At 42.1% G+C, this 22,434-nt stretch overlaps 1 protein-coding gene across 2 annotated transcripts in view; it reads right to left on the reverse strand.

Moving 5' to 3' along the window:
* Nucleotides 1–22,434, reverse strand: part of SLC39A10 (solute carrier family 39 member 10) — a 133,664-nt gene that overhangs the window by 42,827 nt on the left and 68,403 nt on the right. The window contains exon 1 of one of the 2 annotated variants that reach the window (XM_059168546.1): nt 21,810–22,131. The exons of the other annotated variant lie outside the window; for it this stretch is intronic. The gene's annotated coding sequence lies outside the window, so the exon portion shown is untranslated. Of the gene's footprint in view, nt 1–21,809; nt 22,132–22,434 lie in introns of those variants that run through there. 2 annotated transcript variants of the gene reach the window in all.

Below are 22,434 nucleotides of genomic sequence, written 5' to 3' on the forward strand. Positions count from 1 at the left end.
ATAAAAATAAAGATAATAATAATTATTATTATTAATTTGAGAGTGAGCGAGAAAGAGAAGAGAAGAGACAGAGGCACCCGGGGGAGGGCCAGAGGGAGGAGAGGGAGATGCAGACGCCCCGCTGAGCAGGGAGCCTGACACGGGGCTCCATCCCAGGACCCTGGGATCACGACCTGAGCCGAAGGCAGACGCTTAGCCAAGCCCCCCAGGCACCCCTCGTCATGCCTCCTTTTACCCAGGGAGAAGAGTCTTTCCCTAAAGTTTCTCCCAGATTTCTCTTTACGTATATTAAGAGCAGAACTGTACTACTCACTCATCACTGGTAAAGGAAGAAACTACCGTGACTGGCTTAGACGAAGATATTCATTCCCCTGGGAATGGAAGGACGCGATGTCTCCTCCATACGAGAGAGGAAGTGCTCAAAGAACGCGGGGGGCTTAATAGCAAGGAAAAATGAGGAAAGGAAGCAGCGAGGTAAAATCCCTTATTTCTAAGGAATGACAATCGTGTAATAATTAGTGCCCATCACAAACCTACATGCCCACCAATGGAAGAATGGATAAAATAAATGTGGTGTGTCATCAACAAGTACACTACAGTTATAAATATGCAACTATGAGAGAATATATAACATGCACAGAGCTAAGAAACAATTTAAAAAGCACAAAAAAGACCCACGTCCTATCATTTAAACACCATTAAAATAGGCAAAACGTTTTACTTTGGGGACATATATACAGACAGGTAGCAAGAACCTAATGTGAGGACGGTTACGTTCTGGAATGGTTACTTTTCAGGAAGAGGAGGAGAGTCCGATGGCAGAGGATGGTGCGTACACATCTTAGCTGCATCCGCAGTGTTTCATTTCCTAAAAAGAGGGGGGTCCGAAGTACTGTGACGAAACAGTACTTGTTAGAGGAGCATGCTGGAATTCAGGTTAGCTTCTTCTAAGTGCTCTTCTTTAATTTTGAGGAGATATCACACAACCTCTGTCCGTGACTCATCAGAGCACGGCTGCAGGGCCGCAGAAGCAGCACCGGTCCCCCTGGAACCTGTCAGAAATACAAATCCTTGCAGCACCCCCAGACCTAGTAACTCAGGAATTCTGGCAGCAGAGCTTGGCAGTGTTTTATCGAGTCTCTGAGTCAGACAGCTAATGTCTGAGAACTACAATCAACACAGATAAATCAAACACTCCCGTTTATTTAAAATGATACTTTAGCCAACTGAATGTTAGGATTCCCCAAATAAATTAGGCAGAATTATTTTGTGAAAGATGTGGCGTAAGAATTTTGAAAAATCCGAGTGCCTGGGTGGCTCAGTGGGTGAAGCCTCTGTCTTCGGCTCAGGTCATGATCCCAGGGTCCTAGGATCGAGCCCCGTGTCAGGCTCCCGGCTCAGCAGGGGGTCTGCTTCTCCCTCTGACCTAACCCCCTTTCATGCTCTCTCATTCTCTCTCAAGCAAATCAATAAATAAAATCTTACCAAAAAAAATTTTTTTATAAAAACGAATTAGTCAATAATGTTTTCTAATTCCAAAGCTACGTTAAGTTTGAAGTTTTGGTTTTTAAATCCGAACATTTCAGTTTCTTATACAGCCTCATGGATAAAGTTACCACTTAAAATACATTAATTTTACTTGTACACTAATGAGGATGAAGGAGCATGGGTAATTGTGGCGATCACTGCTAAGCAGAAAGAGGACAGTTACACTGCCTGCAGTTCACCTTGCAGAAGATGCTAGTGAAAGAGAGTATTTATTTCAGTGCGTGTCGCTCCATTCATTGGATTGTGAATGTCTTGCGGTTTAATCCGTGCACGTTACCACACTGTCAAATGAACAGGTACCAGCGGTGGAAATGAAACATACTTCTATTTTGATCAGGCAACAAAGAATTGACCCCGTGGGTAGCCAAACAAGTTCTATGCCCACAGTGCAGCAAAGCCAATCACCGAGATTCTGAATATGCATCAAGGAAAGGGTTTCTTGGAGAGGCAGAGCAGGAGATGGGAGAGCAGGCCTGAAATCTGCCTGCCCGGAGGAGGAGACAGAGCCACTTCTCAAGGCAAACCAAGAAAGGCCTGGGTGAAAAGCTGCAGCTGCATTTTTTAGTCCTCTTAACCTTTGGTCATCTGTTTCAATCACCACCGTCTTTTGATCATTCCTCCTTCTTGAGGGAAATGGGACCATGACCACTCCAGCTACTCCAGCTACTCCAGCTACTCCTGGCTGAAATGGGAGGAGGTCGGAGTGAGCAGAGCGGGACCTTCTGCATTCATTTAGAAATACTCTTTAGTTCCAACATACCAACTGAAACACAACATTCTCCGTTACCAAGAGGTCTGCACTCTCATTCCCCTAGTGAAGTATTCCTATCTACAAACAAAGTGTAAGCTGGCGACGGTAACAGCACACCTACTAATTCAGGAGGATCACTACCTTCATTCTGCAGAATCCCTGAAAATATCATCAAGAAGCAGGTTAACTGGACGACTGGAATTAACCAGACTCTAAACTGATGGGGTGCACCAGGTCACAAGCGTTACTGCTGGGCTGCTGTGGTCCATACTCTGCACGGAGTCAGAATGACATACTCAACCGTGAGAACAACTGCCAGCCTTGGCCAACACTGCCGAAATCCTAATGGTGGATTATCTTTTCAAGCTTGAGAGGTTGCCAACAATAGAAAAACGCTAAGTATTGACTGATTTCTTTGGACCAGCTCTCCTGAGTAGTTTTAGGCCCATCCAAGGGTCACCGATGCAAGCAGGAGTCTTTTTGATGTTCTCCTTGCTGACAGGGTACGGGGGACCTACGAACTCCTACAGAACCAGCTTCACCTGAGTGCGGCGGCAGCTCTAACTCCCTTTAGCATCACTGGAGAACGGGTGCTCAACAGCACACAGAAGGTCCCGTCCAACAAGGCTGGATTCGGTCCTCCAGATGCTTCCTCTTTCAGGTCTTTTGTGACCCCAGGTCTTCAGGATTCGAGCAGTGTAAGGGCGCATTTGTGGGGCATACGTCAACCTGCTGCAAGCAAACTCACGTAGCGCAGCTAAGTATCTCCCAAAGATTGAACATCCCTGATAGGACCCAATTCCCTGATGCAGGCCTGTCAGGAATTCCGAAGTCGTGAAAAGCATGCAGAACGGGCCTTCCCCAGAGTACTTCCCCAGGGCTGAAACCAGGCTTATCGCTAGGGGCCATTTACCCGAAGCAGGGTAACCAGCAAGGCTTCCCCCCCAGCTTGAAATTGGCTTCTTCACAAACTTTGGCCAAAGTTTTTCTAAGCATATGATTCACTTTTGTCCATTTTCCCAGCTGACTGGGGGCTGGATGAAGCATGCACTTTCCACTGAGTTTTACCATCACACCGGACACTGGCTTATGGGACCTTTGCCATAAATACCATTCCGCTGTCACTGAATTGTTAGCAGCAATCCAAACCTGGTTTTGTTTTCTGACAACTTCTGATGCCTTCTCTGAATAACATGGAAAAGCTTCAACTCAACTTGAACAAGGTGTTTATAAATATCAGCAAATGCTAAAATTACCTGTTGTTTCTGGCATCAACCAGCTCGTCTTCTCCAGGTTTGGTGACTCTAAGTGTCATACCTTCTAGAACTGGTGGGAACCCAGTCTCAGGATAGTTTTTAGCACAAATGTCACATCTTTTTACTCTCTTTTGATGGTTCTTTGAAGATTGGGACCCACAATATACTTCTGGACCAACTGGAGAGTCACATCTCACCCATCTGGGGTGCTTTGGTAAATACAACTAATCGTTTTTTCCACAAAATGCCTGGGATAAGAATTATCCTTGCTCGTTGTATGTCCAGCTAGCTCTAGCTAGTGCCAGCAATGTATCCAATACCTCATTCTGTAGCTCCTTGGTTTACAGTGGAATACTGGGGTTGGTACTGACTTAAGTCTACGTCTGGTACTAAAGCCATTACAGAGGGTTTTGAAGTCTTTGTAGGAGCTGCCAACTTGGCGGCCTGACATGCCCACCTGTTCCCTTGGGCAATCGAGCAACCTGATTTCTGATCATCTTGGCAATGAGTAATAACTGACGGGTCACCCCAGCAGCCAGCACTCCGATTCATCCTTGATCCCTAAAACTGCTTCTGTGAGGATCACAAGGTCTGGATTTTCCAGGGGCAGATCCAGCAAATGACAACAGCTGGTCATCTCTGAGTGGCCCGTACCGCAACAGGCATGAAGACTATCTAAACACGGGCCATTGTGGCAATTTTCTCCAAAGTTTATCTCAAGATATCTAGCTCCACTTTGCAGAACTTCAGGGAAAAAAGAAGTTTTAATTCTCAATGATTCCAAGTCAAGAGAAAAGGAGAAAATCAGAAACCTTAGTTTGGAGAGTCTTGGCCAGATATTTGAGAAAACCAGAATTCAGAATACAAACCAGTTTTACAGGAAAACAACTAACCCTTAAAGAAGAACATCAGGGCCGCCTGTGTGGCTCAGTCCATTAAGCATCTGCCTTCGGCTCAGGTCATGATCTCAGGGTCCTGGGATTGAGCCTCAGTGTCAGGATCCCTCCTCAGTGGGGAATCTGCTTCTCCCTCTCCCTCTCCCTCTGCCCCTCCCCCAGCTCATGCACCCCACCCCCCCAAATAAATAAAAATCTTAAAAAAAAAAAAAAGACAGTTCACCAGAACTGGAATCTAACATTCACCAGTATGTACCACTGAAACATAAAATCTAAAATCTAAAATCACCCTCGTTTCCACAAAAAATAGTGCCGTTTTTCCCATTAGTTCTGGAAATCCCTTTTTAAATTTTTATTTATTTATTTATTTGACAGAGAGAGATACAGACAAAAGACAGAAAAACAGACAAGTGGAGAGGGAACACAAGCAGTGGTAGTGGGAGAGAGAAAGGCAGGCTTCCTGCTGAGCGGAGACCCAGATGCAGGGCTCGATCCAAGGACCCTGGGATCATGACCTGAGCCAAAGGCAGAGGCTCAATGACTGAGCCACCCAGGTGCCCCAGTGCTAAAAATTCTTGGTTTAGTTTTATGAATCTAAAGGTATCAGGTATTTGTCGTTACAATGCAACTGACAAGGAAATTCTGTGATTCCGTGACACACACTTCAATACTTAGAATTATTAAGTGATAACATCATATGAGGATTTGGTAAAACCTTAAGAATTTTATATAATTTCTGGAAAAGCAATTGCATTCACCTATACAATGTAACCTAAGAAGGTTTATTATCACTTATCTGACAATGCTCCCCATGTAATTTGATCTATCAAATTAGCCTCATTAGTCAAAAAACTTCACTTACAAGTTGAATTTGTCAGAAGTTGAAGTCTGTCAGAAATATCAGAAGGTTTTAAAGAACATGCTTAAATAGCATTACACATCATTACAAAACTTAGTATTTGATTATCTACTTAGCAATAAGAGATTCTAAAGGCAAATGAAAGGGTTTTTTCTAGGCAGATCAAAGACAACAACCTTTGGTTTTAAAATTTAGACAAATAATCTAAGAAACTTCTTTTTACAAAGAGAAAAACCAAATTCCAATTTTTTAAAAAGATTTTTATTTATTTGACAGAGACAGAATGAGCACAAGGCAGATGCTTAACCGACTAAGCCACCCAGGAGCCCCCCCAAATTCCAATCTTACACTGGGGTACTTCTGATGAAACTCATTCATTCCAACATATATTTTCAAAAAATGTTTTCTAATTTAAAAAAGAAATGCAGTCCCTCCTTTTTCCTATCACCTCCCATGTTGGTATGTACTTAGTAAGAGAGTGTGTGTGTGTGTGTGTGTGTGTGTATGTGTGTGTGTGTATGTATCTAAACCTAGTAAGACAAGGACACCAAGGCACTGTATAGACTGGGAGTTCTTGCCGTGGATACGGTGATGTCCCCATCAGAGCCTCCCCAGAGCCTCCCCAGAGCCTCCCGCAGGAAGGAAAGCTCTCGACCACAGGGAACGCCACCACCCACAGTTCTCTCCTCTCAGAGGCCCGTGGGGTTTGCACAGACTGAAGACAGCGGCCTCGCCCAGAGTGCGCGCTCTTCCCAGGTGGTCACATCCACTGACCGTTCCATATGAGGGTATAAAAGTGCAGTCCTTTTGCCACAGCTCAGGATGGTTCTAAGGGCAACCCAACTTTTGAAACTTAGGTATCAGCCGAGGCTTCTGTTGACACAGCATCACTGCTCACCTTCTGTCTCATCTGGCTCTCCGCATTCCCTTCTCTTCTCCGGGTGCTGACTACTCCCCAACCAACATTTTAACAGACTCATCTCCACAATCTTAATCCCAACTGTGAATAAAATTCCTTTCCAAAGATTCCCTTCTCCTAAACCTTCTACAACTCCCCTTTTTACATTCAGATATTCTCCCAGAATTTTCCTTTTTAAATAATGAGTCTCATTTTCCCTGCATACAGAATTGTCTCCACTAGTCTTATTTATTAGAATTCTTTCTGAGGCTTTATTTTTTTTCCCCCTTTCCAACAAATTTTGCAACAAAAGTAACATGAGCCTACCTCACTTCTGGTAAACATAGGCAGAACAAAAAATTCTACATCTAATGCTAACAACTCTAAAGACATGCCTATTTTAATTAAACCAACAACCTCAAATTATCTTCAGTACTGAATATTTTCCCAGATCACATGGACCTGAAGAACACTTGGTTAGTTTCTATTTTTGGATTTTAGAAAATCCAACTCTTGTGTTTGCCTAAGAACCAACTAACTAGAGTTCTTCTACAAATTAATTTTAGAAAAAAAACTAATTTTAGCAATAGCCTCTGGAGGGATAGAAAATGTATCTCACATTTACAACATACATGGACACACAAATACACAAATAATATACAAACAAAAATCCTCACTGAGGGCCCAGTATCTCCCTTTCATAAAACCCAGGGGTGCCTGGTTGGCTCAGCTGGGAGGGCACGCTACTCTTCATCTCAGGGTTGTGAATTTGATCTCTATTAAGGTGTGGAGATCATTTTTATCATTTTATTATTTATTATTTTATCATTTTTCTCTGAAGCCTAATAAATATTGTGGCCAAGCAGTGTTACAAAAAGAGGTGATTTTTTTTTCTCCCTTTTCATGGATTCGTAACTAAACATTGCCCAATTTTGGAGAATACAGCCCAAAGGCCTGCATGTGGGAATCATCTTGTCATTTTCCATTTAGAACATGGCCAGTTTTGTCCAAAGATACCAAAAACTGCAGCAACAAACCAACCCAATGAAGTCCATGGTACCTCTGTGAACACTGGTTCCTCCCTGAAAGTCGTCTTCACCAACTGAACCAAAAGGCTTCTAATCAGCCTTTCCTTAAGAGAAGAAAGCTAAGAGAGCAAGAACCCCTATGTGGAGGTAATCCAATGGGAGAAAGAGATCTGAGAAGCCAGACCAAACGAAAAGGAAGAAACAGCTCACAGGCTGGGCATGGCACATAGAGCACTGACCAAGACCCGGCCATCCAAGCCAAAAATGGTTTCCTTGTCACGAGAGTTAAGCACCAGAAGTTCATGGTATTCTGTCGAGCTGGGGCTCCAGGGGCAGAGCCGCTAGGACAGAGATCCCAGGCAGCACCAGACCCCCATGACTGGCTGGGGGTCAGCAAACCACAGGCAAAGAGCTCCTGGCCGGTCACCGAATTTGTAACTGAGCCCAGGTTTGTAAAGCCCGACACACGGTAGACCCAGGCCCGGAGACATCGGCTGCTCAGCAAGAAGAGAGTTTATTCAAGATGCGAACCGGAGGGGAAGTGCAGAGAGCGGGCCTCCAATCTGCCTCCTCGGAGGAGAGTCCGGGACATCGAAAGGCCAACGAACAAAACAAGGTGTGCGGCTGTGCCTGCTGGTCTCCTCACCCGCGGGGTTACCATTTTCACATGAAACACAACTGTGGGGGGTCTGAAGGAGACTCAGATCGTCATGTGTCCTGTTTTAAGTGTACGGTACTCAATCTGCTTATTGCCACAATTCCCAGTATCTTGATTTCTCTACTTATTTACATTCAAGAGAGTATCACAGGAATGCAAATACATGAGTGACCTCATAGGTGTAAATTTAAACCTGAGGTAAGTGTTTTTTCTCAGTAAATCATTCATAACTTTGCACTTCAGTTCAGAACGCTACATAAATGCTTGCTTCAGAATCACTGGGATGAAGTATGCATTGGTCCGCGCAGACTAAGCGCTACTGCAACGAACCCCTCCCCAAAGGACAGCGGCTTAAGAAACAATCAAGTTTATTTCTCTCTGAAAAATAGTCCAAGATGGGGCGCCTGGGTGGCTCGGCTGGTTAAGCCACTGCCTTTGGCTCAGGTCATGATCCCGGGGTACCTGGATCGAGCCCCACAGCAGGCTCCCTGCTCTTCAGGAAGCCTGCTTCTCCCTCTCCCGCTCCCCTGCTTGTGTTCCCTCTCCTGCTGTCTCTCTCTTATCCAATAAGTAAAATCTTAAAAAAAAGAAAAAAAAAAGGAAAGAAAGAACAAGCAAACTATTCAGTGAGGAGAGTGGTTATAAATTGCCACGGGAGGTGGTGGGGAGGAAGCAGGGGCATCTGGGCAGCTGTCAGTGTGTTATTTCTTCGGTGCTGTTACAGGGGTATGTTCACTTCATGAAAATTTGACAAGCTTTATACTTAACATTTGGATACTTTCCTGGAGGTGTGTTTTATTTCAGACAAAACAATTTTTTTCAAGGATTCTATTTATTGATCAATTTAGAGGGCCTGAGTAAGGGGAGAGGCAGAGGGAGGAAGAGAGAATCTCAAGAAGCCTGCACGCTGAGCTCGGAGACAAATGCCGGTCGCGTGACCCTGAGATCATCTGACCTGGATTCAATAGTCAGACCATTAACAGACTGAGCCACACAAGTGTATTTCAGGGACAGCTCGGTGGCTCAGTCAGTCAGAGGTCTGCCTTCAGCAGGGGTCTTGAGTCCAGGGTCCTGGGATCAAGCCCTGCGTCCGCCTCCTTGCTCAGCAGAGAGCCTGCTTCTCCCTCCACCGGCCGCTCCCCTTTTTCATGCGCTCTCTGTGTCAAATAAATCCTAAAAAAAAGAATATATATTTTGGGGGAGCCTGGCTTGCTCAGTTGGTGGAGCATGCAATTTCTGATCTCGGGGTTTTGAGTTCAAGCCCCATGCTGGGTGCAAAGATTACTCAAAAAGTAAAATCTTAAAAAATATATATATATATATATTTTCAACTATCTCATATATATATATATTTTTTTTCAACTTTGAGTTAGTAAAATCAGCAATACATAGCTTCTATTAACAAACCTGTATTTGCCCATCTCCAAAACCAAACTTATTTTTTAACTTTTTGTTTTAAATAACTTCAGATATGGGCACCTGGTGGCTCAATCAGTTGGTGTCCAACTCTTGGTTCTAGCTGAAGTCACAATCTCCAGGTCGTGAGCTCGAGCCCCAAGGCAGGCCCAGATTGGAAGTGTAGCGCTGTCTGGGACCCCTCTCGCCTCTCCCCTGCCCTTCCCCACACTCACTGCCACTCACACACACTCTCTCTCTGTAAAAAATAAAAATTCTTTAAATGTAAAAAATAATTTAAAATACAAGTTGTAAATACAGTTCAGTTTCTATACACTCTTTGCCCAATTTTCTTAATAACGGCTTATATAATACGGTACATTTTCAAAACCGAGAAACTGATACTCCTGTAACTACAGACCTAATTTCATTAGTTTTCTTATGCACTTAAAAATACTGTAATAGAAAACCACTTCTTAACCAGGAAGAAAAAAGGTATTATTGGTAACCAAAGGATCTTGCTTAACAAACTATATGATTAAACATATCTGTGTACATTTCTATTACAAATAGAAGCAATTAGGGTTGATAATCTCCATACCAAGGTCTTTTAAAAGGCTTGTAACCATCTTTAATTATAGGCTTTCTATGGTAATTTTTTCTGCATAACGTATGAAATTCCAATTTTTGAATTTTTAAATAAAATTAAGACACCTATATCAAGAGCAAACTGAAATATACACTAATTGCTAACAATACAAATTTTTCTATATTTTGTCTAAGGATAATTATCTTCATTTCATATAGACATAATACAGTTAACAGAAGGCTTAAGATAAAAAGATATTTAAGTATACTAGCTAAATACTCCTATAAAAACAGAAATCTAAGACCCAGTGGATGTATATGATATGATTAATGTGATATTTCAAGTGCGTGGCAAACCTCTAACTTGAATATCTAGGACTCTCTCTATGACACCAGCATATTTATATATGATAAAACCATAACACTGTAAGGTAATTACTAATGAGTCATCTAAAGTATACTACCAAAATTTTTAAAGAGAAAACCGATTACTTACGGTTAATATTTAAAAGTCAGTAAGATTAGCAACAGATCAGTTAACAAAATCATTGCTTGACATAAAATAACTAATACACGCTAAATAATTCTATTTCCAACAATAGGTTGCTATTACTGGAAAGGCCTGTAGTATATACCCTGTGTATAATCTATTTAACATTTGACTTAAAAATATTTACTCGAGAGTATTTTTTTAAATTAATTATTTAGAGAGAGAGAGAGAGAGAGAAAGAGCACGCACAAGCAGGGGGAACTACAGGCAGAGAGAGAAGCAGGCTCCCTGCTAGGCAAGGAACCCCACCCAGGGCTCAATCCCAGCGTGACCTGAGCTGAAGGCCGCCACTTAACAGACTGAACTACCCAGAAGCCCCAAGAGGGTGTTTTTTAAAGGAAGTTTATATCTCACTTCACTCTCTCATACATACACAAACACACACACACACACACACACACACACACACAAATAATCATAGGAAACATACTATAAATTGCTTAGCAAGGTTTTAAACTAAGCATTTCAAAGCATTTCAATGCTCCAGGAATGGTTATTTTGAAGGTCACTGAATGACAGCAAAATCAAAAGAAAAAAATAATGAAAACACCCAACCTGGATTATATACATATATCATACTTTAAATAAACTTTACGTGAAAAATCCATTTAATAAATGTACACAGTATCCCAATTTCATAAAGGATTTCATTTTTAAAAAGATTTTATTATAGGACTTCTTTAAATAATAGTAGAAATTAGTTTTACATACATCCTGAATCACTGACATTTATACCACTAAATGACTTCATTAATGACTTTACACCCATACTGGTAGCCAGATACCAATTTGGTTTCCCTGTTATTCAACAGCAAGCACTACACACAACGAGAGACTGCTCGCACACTGAAGAAACACCACTCGAGAAGTCAAAGACCTCAGAGATCTGGCTCTGCCACTCACTCGCTACGAGTCGCTGGGCAAATCACTTAACCTCTTTAGGTCTTATTACCACTTGTAAAGAGGGGATTATTAATACCTGTTCTATTTCACAGTAAATTAAGACAACCAAGTAAAATAACAAGTTTTTTTTTTTAAGTGGTAAAAACTTTGAACATTTTTCTGTTTAACTTAACAATACTAAATGCTATTTGAGTGCAAGTTACTAATGGTAATATAACCAGGATCTATTTTAAATCTCATTTCTGACACACGTGGTGAATATAGTACTTTGTACACAGTCAAAGTGTACAAGGATCATTTTCTGATCCTTGGGATCAGAAACCTTTGTCTCTAATTCATCCCAGCATTGTCAGGGTTTCCAATCCGCAAACCAGGGGGAAGAGCGCTCACCTTTCTCCACCAACAGAACTACTGTATATAAAGCTGTTCTGTAAAACAAGCGTATTACCCTAAGGTATTAAATGTGGCACTAAGTATCTTTCACTTAACTTCCAAAAAGTGTATCTATCTGGGGGGTGGGGGGGAGGGGGCTCTGTTTTGATTCCTTCGAAAAAGTGCTATTGAGACGATTCAAGAGCACATTTAGCGTGTGTCCAAGGCCAATTCTAGATTACAAAACACCCAGTGCACCAGTATTTGAGAAGTAGGAAAGAATCATCACAACATACCAGTTTCACGGATATTACGAAACTTTTCAAGCATAAAAAAAAAACTTTTCAAGGCATAAAATTATTTTTAGTAATGAGTTCTCAGCAGGAACAGCTAGCTACATCCTGGTACAGCTTCAAGTTCTGCTTCTTCATTCTCCCACTTGACCAGAGACCTCATCTACGAACACCAGCGTAGCTCTTCCCAAAAAAAAACCACCACTGTTCAAACAGTCTCTTAATATTTCCACTGAGATTCATCCACATAAGAAGTTGGATGCGCGCTGTAAGGGAACTTGGGTGTATGTAATCCAGGGAAGCTCCTGTTTCACTAACTTGAACGTTCGAGAGAATAAAAACATCTGAGCCTAGATTCAAGGAACCAAATCAAGTATCAACATATCAAACCCATCTTTACTGTATGTTAAACTTTCATATACAAACCTACATTTTTCTCCTTGTGTGTCAAAACCACCACGTCAAGTCTGCTCTTCAAGTTCTTGTTACAGGGAGCCTGGAATCACACCGCTTAACGCCCCTATGATAGTCCCGTGTCTGTTCTGTTACTTATGAATACAAGAACATCTGATCTGTCATTAGTAATGAAATGGCTTTTATCCGTCACAAAATACTGCGACAGCCTTTTGAAACTACTAAAATGTTTATAACTTTAGGTTACCCTAGACTTCAACCTCTTTCAGTCCGAAGGCTTACAAACCTATGAAACATGCAAAGAGGACTTCAGAGTGTTCACTTTAGGACCTGACTTAGGACACGTGCCTAACGGACTCACTGCTATGGGCAGTTGCCTTTATTCTAAGAATAGTTACTGCCACTCTCAAATTTTCATCAGTCCACTCACCGTGGCTTTTCCCTTTGGGTCACTTTTCATAGCTGCCAGTTAAAATGATCCCTTCCATGAGTACACGGGAAAAAAAAAAATCACATAATGTCCAGGGCAATCTTTATGAAACATTTTTAACATTTTTACAGCATTTATAATATTTTTTTGATGATGGTGACAACACAAGCTATATCCTTTTTACCATGGAAGCTTTCTGTGTGATCCATTTTAAGTGTCCCCATAGTTATTTATAGTTATTTTAGTTCTTAGTTGTTGAACAAAGTGAAGATTCAGCTCTTGTCATTTAACAAAATCTTACAAAAATCTAATTCCTAAGTCGAAGCTTCGACTTAGCAAACAGCAATTTCATTATCAATTATCAATCATCTTTATTATCAAGTTTAACAATGTCCAACATGTAAGAAAACTACGAATTCTTCTGTAAACATAGTCTTCTTAGGGCACATTCCCTTTCTTACAGAGCTACATTCAGATACAAACATGAGACAGATTCCATGATAAGCACATGGAAAAGAAATTAAGTATTAATGCCAGATAAAACAAAGTTCTACAGGAAAGAAAAAGTAAGTTTATTATAATAGCTATATAACATTTATAGTCATAAAAATATAACACCACTGTCCTAAACCAAAATTACAGGATAACTGTACTGAAAAAAGCAGGGGTACAGATAACGGAAGAAGGTCCTGAAAGAAGAGTCATAAATCTTCATCTGTCATTGAACAGATAATGACTTAAACTGAAAATCAGCAAGCATTAATGAACACACGGGAGACACGGCAGTGAATAGCGAAATAATCGACTAATGAAACAAAAGGAGCTCCCGGTCTCTCTACGCAGAACATGAAAGAAGACCGCAAGGACTGATTTTTTTTTCCTTTTCCCTAAAAACTTCACAGAACTATTTATTTTCATGTACAACAATGACTAAAAAAAACACACACACACAAAACTAAAAATAGGCTTAAACAAATCATGCTCCAATTACTCAGTAGGGGAAAAGGAAAAAAAAATAAGTGCCAGTGATTATAAATCTTAAGCTTTTGTTAAAATCACATTTTGTCACACGTGAAAGGAAATGAATTACTTACAGTTTCAAGATTTTCACAAGCATTAGTAGAGTTTTAATCACAATATGCAATCACTTTAATTTCAATTTGTGCTATTATTTTTGGTTACTTGCTTGGAAAATTTCAAGATGCAGGGAAGACTGCAAAACACGTTAGCACTTTTCAGGTCTTGTTACATACTTCCAAATTGGTTTCTAGGGAAATTAAGCTTGGTTATACTGCCACCAGCAGTATGATCATAGCATTCTCTCTAGTACTTTGTACTATTTATTTTGAAGTAGAAGCTTTTGCCCTATCTTTACTTCATCATTATTCCTGGTGTCTCAATATTCTTACTAACATATATGAGCTTTTGCATAACTTGACTTGGTCATATTTTCTGCAGAAAACATCTTCAGTTCTGTGCTTTCTTTTTCTTTTGGTTACAGAAGTATCTTCCCTTTCATGTATGTAGTACAGGTTTTCATATGCATGCAATGAAACCTATGAAATTTTTTTTGCAATTTTTTAAAAGATATTTATTTGACAGAGGGAGACAGAGCGAGTTGAGGGAACACAAGCAAGGGGAGTGTGAGAGGAGGAAGCAGCTTCCCGAAGAGCAGGGAGCCTGATGCGAGGCAGGCTCAATCCCCAGGACTCTGGGATCATGACCTGAGCCAAAGGCAGACGCTTAATAGCTGAACCACCCAGGTTCTCCTTTTGCAATTTCTTCTATGGTTTCTAAATTTAAGAAGTTTTTTCCTCCTGACATTATTTTCTTCCAAAAATAACAAAGAACAGGGGCACCTGGGTGGCTCAGTGGGTTAAAATAACAAAAAACCTTATTAAAATTAACATGACCCCTAAATTCACTTATTTTTAAACAAATAATACATCCTTATCTGTTAAACTAAAAAAGTTTATATTTTATCTTCAATAAATTTTTAGGTACTTGTAATTTAGGCAAAAATCTTCATAGGAAAAGCTGCAAACTGTAAATTATGTATTACCTAATATTTACAGTGAATTTAAAGAGTACTTTTTCCCTAAAATCTCTTTCAGTGATTTTAATATATGTGATTTCCTTATTTTTTTAATCAGTACAATATTTTCTTGAAAATAAACTTCCTATTTACACTGGCTTTGTACATCAAATTTATTCACCCTACTTGAAAAAACTAGAGTATTCCAATTTAAAACAAAATCTTAAAAAGTTTTGTTTTTAATGTGTTCCAAACATTAACAAATTATGAAGTCAGTTAAGTTCTACACTAAAAAAGTTCCACCGGAATGGAAAGCATGATCTCATTGCTTTATAATATATATTATATAGAATATATATAATACCTAACTTTTCTATATTTTATTGCAGAATGCAATTTTATAACTGTATAAATTTATACAATTATTAATTATATAATTCACATATAATTGCATGTAAATTATACAATGTATAATTATACATTATACATATATATAGTTGTGCATTATAAACTGTACAACTATAAATTTGTATAATTTATAAATATAATAAACATTACAGTTATGTTTTTCTAATATATTGTTTTACTGATGTTTTCTTACGTGATAACTAATCATATTATTCTATGTGTCTTAATAAGGCATATAAAATCAGTTCCACAGCCTCCTTCATCTAGAGGTTATGTTCCCCTATAACAAAACACAAAGTATCTTTCTTCTCATATAATCAACATAGAGTAATAATTCATCTTCAGCAGAGTACTGAGAAGTATTAGACCAAAACATTTGTTCACGGGCCTGTAAACATCGGGCCTGTAAACATGCAATCTTCAGTTACTTTATGAGAGGCGTGAGGAGAGAAGAAAAAGGAAGGGACCAGGAACAGGGAGAAGGCATAGAATTAAGTATGAAGCATTTTCTGCTCTGAAGGAGGTACAAGGGAGACACTATCACCTTCTCAATGAACTGGGAGAGACGCTACGTAAGTAGAACAATTGACAGAATTAGGTGGAAACCGAAGGTCGAAGGCCAAGGGCTTCATATTCCATCTCCAAGCATAAAAAAGATACCATCCCTCCTATGGAGGGAAAAAGGAAAGGGGTAGAAACAAAAAGCATCCATACTATTTAGGTTAAAAACAAAAACAAAAACAAAAACTCCTGAGAACTCATACTATTACCCACAAATTTTCTATTTGAGTATTTTTCTACTGGTTTTTAACTCCTATAGATTCTAGGAAATGTTAACTATTTTAAATAACAGCCAACACGTGAAATAACCATAAAACATTAAGAACTGGATCCAGGGACCGGCAGACTTAAAAAGCCACTTATTATTCTAGGTTTTGCGGGCACTGCAGACTCTAAGTCAACTATACAGTTCTGCCATATGTCACAAAAGCAGCCATATAGGATATGTAAGTGGATGAGGAAGCTGTTTTCCAATATTTAATTTACAAAAAGCAGGCTGATTTGGTGGATGGGCCATAGCTTGCTGACCCTTAGTACTCTACACATTTTTTTTTATAAAATTCTTCTATAAAAAAATATTTTTTTATAAATTCAGCAGACAACTTTAAGGGAAACCACTATTTTCAAACTCAAAACTCACAAAATACATAAAGTAAGTTCAGAAAAAAGCTTACAGATATGAGGGCATGGAAATGGTTTCTCTTTTTTTAAGGCATTAAAATAACAGAGCAGGAATGCACACCTTAGTCATTTGGTTACTATGACTGAAGAACATTTAGATTTCCTAATTAGATGAAAGTAAGTCGAAAAACTGAAGTGATCAATGACTGACAAGTCTCTAGATAATCATTACAGGATTAAAAATAACTTTCATACTTCATAGTAATTCTTATTTCTGACCCTATGACATAATCTTACTATATTAGTAAGAAAAAGATACTTACTACAACATTCTGATTCACTTTTCTAATCCCCAAAAACCTCTTTTCTGAATGGAATGGATGGTCCCCAAAAGTAGGGTACATATGAAGTGTAAACATGGCTGTTAGAAATGTTACTTCAAGAGCAAATGTTACCTCATGTCTCCCTCAATTTCAGCAGTAAAGTATCTACCATATAATATTAGAGTAATTATAAAATGTAATTACAAAATTAGGTAATTATAAAATCATCTACCACTCTTACTTAAAACAATTTAAATACTACTTGAAAAAGGTTTTAGGGACGCCTGGGTGGCTCAGTTGGTTAAGCAGCTGTCTTCGGCTCAGGTCATGATCCCAGCGTCCTGGGATCGAGTCCCACATCGGGCTCCATGCTCCGCAGGGAGCCTGCTTCTCCCTCTGACTCTGCCTTCCACTGTCTGCCTGTGCTCGCTCTCGCTCACTCTCTCTCTGACAAATAAATAAATAAAATCTTTAAAAAAAAATAAAAAAATAAAAAGGTTTTAGATTTTATCCTTATACTTTCAACCTGTAACCACTGCCACCAACCACTGCCCCATTCTTATAATATCTTTTAATATGAAGTATTAAAAATCTATTAAATATCCAATCCCTGTATCTAGCAATCAAAATCCTTACATTCTGATAACAGAAAAATAAAATTTGACACTATTATATGTCATGTCATAGATCAATTACTGTGTTGTTTTAACATGTCTGAACACTGTGTAGTCTCTTAAAACAGTTGGAAATAACTTCAATAATGCTGTTATTTAAACTTCACAATTTCAGTAGTAAAATCACCTTCATACCTACTAGAAACATTTTTTAATATTCTGATTGTAGCTTATTTTATTGAAAATACACTTGCTTATTTTGGAAAAAAAACTTAACAGTCATTGTATGACCAACTCACAGAATTAGAAACAGAAATTAACAAAAAAGAAAAAAGTAGTTCAGCATATTGGTAACTGGTCTAATTTGAAACCTTATTTATATGACTACAGGAAATCTTGTGGTTATTGCAGTCCTTGAAGACTCTGTATTCTTCAGACATCCTTCAACGTCACAGATCGAAATAAATTTGAATTTTAAAAAATCATGTAATTTTAACATTCTCAAATTTTATTTTCAGTATAGTCGAGGCAATACAAAGCTAAATGCGACTAAGACAGAAAGCAAATCTCTGCATCGCTATAATACCATAAGCTTAGACTAAGTGACTAAAATTGCTGTTATTCATATACAAAATTAACCTCAAAAACACACCTTTAACACACACCTTTCCTGTTTTGGAAAATCCCACATGTACTCTTGCAAGGAAACCTGGCATTTTACTATCCTACCTCCACCCAAAACTCACTCCATACCTGAAAAACTAGGGGCTAAAAGCAATCAAAATCAACCAATTCAAAATGACTACGTCCATCGTATTAGTGACACTAACCCCAAAGCAGCCTAGATATCCTCTAGCACTAAGGAATCGAATTCTAATTTAAATAGATCTTGTTTTAGGAAAAGAGGAAGGTGAAGGAGAAGCTATCACTAGGGGGCAGCATCGAGCTGTTGGGACAGCCGGGGCATTCTAACATGTAAACTTTAAATCATGGTGAGTGTATTTTTAATGAAAATTGCATTATAATGAAACACAAGTTTATAGGGTTATAAAAATGTTGTAAAGGAAAAAAAATAGCTTTGTTTTGATTGGCTACACTTCTTTCCCTTTTCTACTATGTAATTTTTCTTGCATCCTGAGTATCAGTGCATTAGTAATGTTTAAGATTGACTGATTTAGAGGGAACACGAGGGGAGGGGAAACGGAGAATGTCAAGCAGAATCTGTGTTAAGCTTAGGGCCCTATGTGGGGCGCTCTCTCATCACCCAAGATCTGAGACAAAACCAGAGTCAGACACAACAGACAAGCCACTCAGGCACCCCAATAATGTCCTTTTGATAAAAGCAAAACCCATGACATGTCCATTGAAGTAAGCACTTTAGAGACAAGGACTTTTTTTTTTTTTTTTTAAGATTTATTTATTTATTTGACAGAGAGACAGCGAGAGAGGGAGCACAAGCAGGGGGAGTGGGAGAAGGGGAAGCAGGCTCCCCACGAGCAGGGAGCCCAATCCCAGGACCCCGGGATCATGACCTGAGCTGAAAGGCAGAGGCTTTAACCCACTGAGCCACCCAGGCGCCCCCAAGAACTGGTATTTTTATCCCAAGTATTCCCTTGGGTTAATGCTAAATTTTTCGGTTACAGTCAATTAACATTTTAAACTTGATCTAAAAGGTTCACAAGCAAGCTTTGCCCATTCATAGAATAACACCATGAGCACTGTGTGACCGGAAGTTGTGGAGTATGTCACACCTCAAGGGTTTAGGACAGGGAAAACCTGATGTACTAGGGGAATTTTAAGTTAGAAAATACGCAAAGCAGAAGAGAATTCTAGAATTATATTTAAGTAACAGAACAATAACAAAAGGATAACGATCTCTGGCAAAGGCCCAGTAGAAACCATTTAACCTCAATCAAGTTATCAGAGTTCAAGACAGAAGGTTGTCTTCCAACCACTGAGGAAAAATTGAAACACCTCTATGTCAAAAAGAAGGTAAAACTAAGTTTTTCTGCAGCCCTTTGTTTCATTATGTCATTTATAAAGATCACAGTAAACCCATGGCATAGGTTTTTTAGCACAAGTTCACAGATAAAAGATTAAGATAAACCTGCTCACCGAACTAGTTAATAAAATGGTGTGCTAAGTCTCACTCGAAAGTCCTAAATTCTTTCCAGTACTGGGCAATAACTTGAGGATAGAGAGGTTGGAGATTACTGAGTAACAAAGTAAATTCTCTTTAATTATAAAGTAAATCTAAATTCCCTTGCTGTAATACCTGTATCCTACGTTCTCCATAAAGTAGTAAAAAACTAAAATGAAAACCCACCCCTAGAGTGGTACTTGCATACCATACTCGAGGCCTCCTAAAAGTACTTCAAACGTCGCCTGCTTAAAAAAGGAGGGTCTGTTGGCCTTTAAATTGCAGAATATTAACTGGCAACGGGAAAACACAGCTTATCCCACAAGGTAGTATGGTATCAACTGGTAACGAGGGTCTTCCCTGACCACTTATTTTAAAGCAGCATCATTAGTCATTCTTCCACAGGGATTCTTCACCACGAGTCTGTGTATAAAATTTAGGCTGGGGAATTTAGATTAAAAAAATACATTCTCATCTTCATCTCTGGGAATTATTTTTTCAGTTATGAATGTAGACCACACCACAAGAATATGAAGTACCAGCTACTTTCATCAGAAGAAATCCTACAAATCACATCCTTTGAAGATCATTCGGTCCTCATTAGTTTGAAATTCGGCACTGGACCTGAAACTACTCTTGATATTTAATGCACTAATAAAGCATGGATTCCTTCATCTTATTTAGTATTCGGATTATTTCAGTGTAATTGGTTAGTTGCAATCCTACATATACTCCACATTTAAAAATCAGTATCACCCAGGTTTCAAACAAACAAACCAAAAGAATCCCTCCAGCACATGATTTTCTTCGTTACCACTGGTCACTGATACCCCACCCCACCCCCCACCCCCCGACAATTCAGCGAGTTCAGGGTCCAGGCTGTCTGGATGAACAAGTGATTGGACTCATACAGGCACTCAAATGTGCAGAACAGGAAGTCCTTAAAAAAAAGTGTACAGAAGTCTTGACTTCAGGTTTTCCGCCGATTACAATGAACTATTCTCGATTTCCATCCTTTCCAGAGCAGAACTTGTTCCTAATTACGTAACGGGTCACATGCCCGCTCTCCCCGTCGGGAACGACTTTCAGAAGAAATCGGGAGCACCGAGCAGTGCACCCATGGAAAAAAAGCAAAAGCAAAAACAGGATAACCTACTGTGGAATAAACCATGCGCTTTCATGTTCCTCTCCCTACGCGAACGGGGACCCCCGCGAGCGACCCTCGCCGGACGCAGCTCCCGCTCCCCGCCCGCCCCCACGGCGGCTCCCACGTGCACCGCCTCACACGAGCCTCGGGAGATGCTCTCGGCGCCCGCGCGCTCACAGCCCCCTGTCGCGGGGGCACTCGAGGACCCCCGCGGGGGAGGCGAGCTGGGCCGACCCCGGGGCGCGGAGGGCCGCGGCGGCTCCCCCGCTCCCTCCCCAGCCGGGACCCCCGCGGCCCCCGCCGCAGGGCGCCCGGGAACAAAGGCCGGGCCGCCGCGCCCCCGTCCGGGCCCACCCGGCCTCCCGCACCCCCTCGGCCCGCAGCCCCACCCTCCGCCCTCCGCGGGGGGACCCCAGCCCGCCCAAGCGGGGGCTCCCCCGCGTCCAGCCTCGGCTCTTCGGGCGGCGGAGCGTCCACGAGGCCTCCGGGCCGCCCGCGACGGGAGCACCGGCGCCCCCGTCCGTTAGCCTCCCGCTGCCGACCAGCGGCTCCGAGGCGCCATCCCGGGGGCCCCTCGCCCGACCCCGCCAGAGACCGGCGTGAAGCACCGGCGGGCGAAGTCGGGGCGCTCGTCGCCGCCGCCGCCGCCAAGCCCCGCCGAGGCCTGGCCGCGGATCCCCCCACCCTCCGGCCGCAGGGTCCCCGCCTCCTCCGCCGACGCCACCCCGGCCCCTAGGCCGCCCGCGCGCAGCCCCCCAACCGCCGCCGCCCGCCCAGCGGTCACTCCCCCGCGGCCCGCGCGGGTCCGCAGCCTCGACAGGAGGCCGGGCGGAGCGCGGGGCCCCGCACGCGGAAGGCCGGCCGCCCCGCCGCCCAACCGCGGCGGCCCAGGGCGCACACGAGCGGCCGCGGCGCCCCACGCGCAGCCCACCGCGCGCTCCGCTCCGGCTCGCCGCCGCCGCCGCGGACTGCAGCGCCCGGATCCCCGAGGGACCCGGCCCGGACTCCCCGGCTCTCGCCTCCCGGTCTACCCCCCCGCCGTCCCGGGACTCGCAGGCTCCGCGGCGCACGGGGCCGGTTCTGGGGGAGGGAATGTAAACAAATCGGGGTTTTATAGTTACCTCACACTCGAGTGCCGTGTGCATCTCCTCTCCGCTCGGTACCAAACCCCGGCTGCACCAAATCGTGTATTCACCAAAGCCGGCTGCGCTAAGTGCGTCGCGGAGGCCCGCGCGTCAGGCACCGCGCTACGCTGCCGGCGTAGAAGGCCCACTCAGGTCCCTGCGCAGCCGCACCCCGTCCGCCTATGGGTGCTACGCTCTGGGCGTACACGCACCACCCAGCCATTCACTCCGGGTAACGCAACTTGCGGAGGGGGAGTGCGCCGCTCTCGGATTGCACACGGACGGACCGAGCCGGGGAAATTCGAGTCTACGTAAACTGCGGAACTCCGTGGCTCCGCGGTAGTTTTGTTCCAAGAAAGGACGCTGCGGGGGAGTTGGGCGGCTTCTGACGCATGCGTGGAGCGCCCTTCGCCGCTCGCCCCGGCTCGGGGTTTTGCATGTCGGTTGCGGCAGCCCGGGGAGGCGGAGGCGGGACGGGGGCCGGGGCGCGAACGCTGCAGAAACCGAGATGCTTATCTGTGCAGACGTTGACCATCTACACAACTTAGCCCCATCCCTTTATTAAAATATCGTCTCGGTCTCTTCGGGCAAAAAGGAACTCGCATTTAGGGCTCAGTCCAAG

This window comes from Mustela lutreola, chromosome 3 (genome assembly GCF_030435805.1).
Source record: "Mustela lutreola isolate mMusLut2 chromosome 3, mMusLut2.pri, whole genome shotgun sequence".
In the NCBI taxonomy this organism is placed as follows: Eukaryota; Metazoa; Chordata; class Mammalia; order Carnivora; family Mustelidae; genus Mustela; species Mustela lutreola.